This window comes from Ictalurus furcatus, chromosome 13, assembly GCF_023375685.1.
Source record: "Ictalurus furcatus strain D&B chromosome 13, Billie_1.0, whole genome shotgun sequence".
In the NCBI taxonomy this organism is placed as follows: Eukaryota; Metazoa; Chordata; class Actinopteri; order Siluriformes; family Ictaluridae; genus Ictalurus; species Ictalurus furcatus.
The window spans coordinates 23146339-23151621 of NC_071267.1; the positions used below are offsets into that span (position 1 = coordinate 23146339).

The window sequence follows — 5283 nt, forward strand, 5'->3', positions numbered from 1 at the left end:
TCGTAAATTATCTTCCTAGGGTTAGGAACTTTTATAACTTCTGGTCTGATGTCGTTATAATTGCATTAATACTCAAAATCATAGTGTTACACCCCCGCTCCTTAAAATACCACAATCATCTCTGCTTTTATGGTCAGGATTCACTAACACTGCAGTACTGACGGCACTTAGTATACTATTTTATTCTACGCCATTTTATTCTACATTGCCTGGGGAGTTTCCTAGCTGTTTGAAGTTAAATTATAACATGTCGCTTAACACAGCGCTCGCTAGAGGGCGCAATCTCGTTTTAGATCATTAGTACAGATTATTAGCTCTGTTTAAGGAGGAAAAAAACATGCAACAGTTCCGTTTAGAAATAAATTATTTGTAACACATTACTACCTTCAGGTCTGAGAGCATCAAAACTGCGTTAATACTCAAAGACGATGTGGATGGTCGTACCCTGTTCCTTTCAGGAGGCAGCTGCTTACAGTAGACGGATTTCCATTTGGAAAGCAGAATAAGGAAAGCTAATTACTAAGGTTCATCTGTAGGCTTGATCACATTTATCCTATTACTACATTGATATAAACTGCAGTTATGAAAGGCAGTTTTTTAACACGAGCAGACTTATGAGATTTTATTCACTGAAATAATAGTACGTTCCAGCTCGAAGTGTTTTATTTCTCTTATACCAGAGGAATTTGCTAACACTAGCCATTTTTAGTTATTAAAGAACAAAAATGTATCCATTTGTGAAGTGTCCCAAGAGTCAAGTTAGTTCCTGTTATCGCTTATATATCGCATATATATTATATCGCAGCTATAATGTAAACAACAGTCATTCCTTCACCAGCCTCTTTCTTTTTCTGTCTCGGAGTAAATCCGACATGCGGCTTTTCGTGTTACAAAAACTGTGTCTGAGCTCCTGAGGAATAAAAAACTGGTGTCGAAGCTACTGAGAGGTGCAACAACAACAAAAAGTTCACCCTACTGAGATCGTGAGTTTGAATACCTGGAGTCTAGAGAGCAAAATTGGCTGAGCTGTCTGGGTGGGAGGGATGGCGTATTCTCTGTCCCCTGTCATTCACAGCAACACCAGCCAATCTCAGGTGTCTGTGAGCTCCTGGGTGTGTAAGACGGCAGATAGCGCTTTCTTCCAAGTGTGTTACACAGACTTATACCACAGCAAGGTTGAATTCTCGAATCTGATTGGGCAGAATGTGTGCATTATTTTTGAATAACAGCACGATTTGGACAGTAGTTCCAGCTGTGTCATGAACGATAAGTGAATTTCAATGCGTTCGTCCGAATTTTTGTTTTTATAGTAACAGCTTTCCTCTGAGGGTGTTACACAACCCTGTAGAACAACATGAGCGGCAGTTTGAAAAGATGCAGTTGGCTGGCTTCATATGTCTCTGGAAGAAGCGTGTGTTAACTTGACCCTGTCCGGGGAGAGTTAACTTGTTTTTTCGGGGGGGGGGTTGGGATGGGTGGGTTTATGGGGGGTGATCTGTTTACCTATGTAGCTGCCTCCTAATAGTTAAAAGTGATTTGTGAGATTTCTGCTCATCTCCACAAATAAAGATGTTTCAGTTAGGCTCTTTTTCAGCAGCAAAAATTTCTGAACAATCTCCTCTTCTCTACTTATGGTCCGAATTTACACTTCGTTACTGACTTATTTGTGTCATCTCCAAATTGTTACGGCTAAATCTGGATTTTCCATACATGACTAGTGATCTAAAACAGCAGGAAAGCCTGTGCAGTGCCTATTTATGCATGTCTTCTTTCCCCTGAAATAACTCTTCCCATCCAGTGTGACCCGCCAGCGGCACTTGGGCCAAACGTTATGTAAAGTTTTCCACTGGGACATTCCGTTACTAGTCAAGTCTTAATGCTTGGGATGCTTTACCCGTTCTGTTCCTGAGTTCGGAAAGATTGCCTTTTATTCTCATGCTGATGTGTCTATGAGCCAGCACAAAGTCCTAGGAATTTTTGGTCTCTAGTGATGCCCCCTAACCTCTGAGCTAGCAGTCAGGTGTTTGGATTCCTGTAATATTCAGTATTAGAGGCGAAACTGCATTTTTGCTTTCGTTTAGAAGGATTAGTTACTTAATTTGCACAGTTCACGTTGAGCTTGTCAGCATTTCAGCAAAGAAGAACGAATGAGCAAATGAAGAATCCACATTTGCAGGATTATTTAGCCTCAAAAACAAGCACAACATGGATCAGGACACACACACACACACACACACACACACACACACACACACTACTTTCTAAAAACTTCCAGACCAAAGACACGTTTGATGGTTGTTTTGCACTTCTGTATTGCGTATATGGTTATATGATGTTGCTGCTTACTTGGTCGAGTGCAGTACACGGTGTTGCCGTTGCTGGTGTAGCACTGTTTCTTTAACATTTGAGCACGGTACATATGTTTATCCGACTGTGATTTAGTTAATGAAAAAAAAAGGATATACGGAATACAAAGGCCATTATCGAGCAAAGGTTTGCTCATCATGCAAAATTGTTGTAATCATTTTTATTCTATTTGATGTTGTTCTATACAGTATTATTTTGTATTGCACATTTACAGCAAGCACTTATTTTTTTCTGTGTATTATGCCTGTTTACTAGTGTTAAAAAAAAAACTTAAATTGGTACCTTTTAAGTACCCTTCAGTGTTAACCAAATACAAATAAAAGCACAGTATTATAATTCCTAAACAAATTTCTCATGTCATAATGATTAAAGCAGTATTGTATTCAACATTTGGAAATGTGTACTTTTTTTGTACATCCTACTTTAAATACTTTGTGATTGTATTTTTGGCTCTCTTTAGCCAGTAGTGCTTTTTTTTTTCCTCAATCATCTCAATCATCAGTGGGAATTGTATTTCATTATTTGACGCTTCCAGGAACATGTCAGTGGGTTTTTGAGTGTTTGAGTGGCCTGCAGTCCTTAAATCTAAACCCTGTTGAACATTTTAAGGATTTATGCGTTTGGCTTCATGAACAACTGGAATACTGGACTTTTTTCCAAAGGTCAGTCTTCTCCGTCTCATACTGGATATCACCCACAATGTGCTGAGTGAGAACAATGTAGATCACATGTAGATATGTATATAATCATGTAGTCTCAACCAGATGAAAATTGTTTAAAGTACTTTTTCTTTATATAATGATTGCAGTCCCAATATATACAATCTAAATCATCTAATTAGGCTCTTCATAAGTAGCATAACCATGCAGACCCTGTACCTTTAAGAACATATATGCAGTAGTCTAATTCAGTATAGTACCTGGTAGTTTGGTACTGAAGGTAACTAGGAGGACAATGTATTTATTTCATGTAGTTCAATCACCCAGTCCAGTTTATCATTATTCTTTGATAGATTTGAACTAAACACTTGAGGTGGCGTTACACTGGTTCACTGACATTTAGCCCAGGGACTGAGGAGATCTGACGCTGCCTGCGTTCCTCCTTGTCACTCTCCTGCAGGGGATAAGAGGAAGGAAGTGTTAAATCTGCACTTGTCAAAAAACTGTATTTGTTTTAACATGCATCTCAATATTTGATCTAATATATATACTTTAAGTATTAACAAAGTATTAATTTACAAAAAGCTTCAAGACTGGAACCTGGACCCAAGACTGACCTAATTCATCTTAGTTTATGGTGGTGTAAAAGACAAAATTCCTGCTTCCTCCAATCACTGATCTCTATTCTTCGCAACGACCAATCACTGATCACTATTTACCCAATAATCCATCACTGATCACCATTATTCCCAACAACCAATCACTGATCTCTGTTCTTCCCAATGACCAATCACTGATCACTATTCTTCCCAGCGACCAATCACTGATCACCACTGTTCCCAACAACTAAACACTGAACACCATTGTTTGTCCAACCCACACACGTCTTTATTCTTTTGCTTTAAACTCTCGTCCTGGCTATATTTACAAGTAATAAATTTGAGCGATTCCATTTCCTTCAGAATATTTCCCGACTACACAGTACCACTGCTTCTTTTTTGTCTGCATTCTTGATAGCAATTACAGCATTTTGTAAATATGTAAATAGTTCGTTTGAGCCATGTCCAAAGATGTCTTCTTGTTCTAAGAAACAAGTTATAATCTTAGAATTATTTTCTATTCTTATAAAGCTCTATTCGATTTGTTGCTTCAGAAAATCTTCCTTCTTCATGTATCACATTTCTATATGCAAACGGTCATATAATATGCCACATTATCTTTTCAACAAAATACAGTTCATCATCTGGCTCTTGTACTGTACTGTAGCTGTTGATTGTTTCGCAAAGAATTCGATCATTCCTAAAACTCAAGATTAACTGGTTATTGAGCACACTCACGCTGGTTTGCGTTTCTGAGAAAAGATTGGTGCATTCTGGCTTTGAGTCGGCTGCAGAACCCTACAGGGAGAGGAAATGTGAATGTAGTGTTTACAAAGTAGTGTATTTGTAGCTCAATCTATTAGCCTTGCTTAAAAAAGACACAATAGTATAGGTTACTTAATTGTGCTGTGTGTGTGTGTGTATATATATATATATATATATATATATATATATATATATATGTGTGTGTGTGTGTGTGTGTGTGTGTGTGTGTGTGTATATGTATGTATGTATGTATGTGTGTATATATATATACATATATATATATATATATATATATATATATATATATATACACACATATACACACACACACATTGTGTGTGTATGTGTGTGTGTGTGTGTTCACCTCTGTCTCATGTGGTCCAAGGAATTCTGGGTAACAGAGGCCTGGCAGGGTGTGTTCTGTTCACTCATAGCTTTTTCCTGTGACATAAACATGCAAGTGCATCCTTGGCCTTGTATGTATCAGTTTTTTTTATTCATAGTATCTATGTGTGTTTAGTATATCATCTTTTTTCTCTGTCCTGTTGTATATGTGTGTGTGTGTGTGTACCTGTTTTTTCACCCTCGGCTCACTGTGCAGCTTTCGGTCCTGTTGCAGTAAAGCTATTCTGTCTCTCACAGGCCACACAAAAAAGATCTCATGCACACCACACATGGCTGCATGCAGCTATAGAAACACACACACACACACATAATAGCATGTAAAAACAAAAATAGTTTGTTTTTTTTAAAAGTCATACATTTCTATGGACCAGGAACTACTCAGGAGGAGCTTGGCATATTGCAGATCGTAGATCGTTCCAACACAAGCTTCAACTTTCTCTCATTATTTTCAGTTTATTATTTTCAATTTGCGCCTGTTTTTTCGCTCA

General features: G+C 37.8%; 1 protein-coding gene across 1 annotated transcript in view; it reads left to right on the plus strand.

Annotated features, from left to right (window-relative positions):
- The window catches only part of LOC128617128 (rho GTPase-activating protein SYDE1-like), a 27470-nt gene extending 24716 nt beyond the window's left edge, over positions 1-2754 (plus strand). The window contains exon 8 of the mRNA XM_053640132.1: positions 1-2754. This exon is cut by the window's left edge and continues 1892 nt beyond it. The gene's annotated coding sequence lies outside the window, so the exon portion shown is untranslated.
- The last annotated feature ends 2529 nt before the right edge of the window (positions 2755-5283 follow it).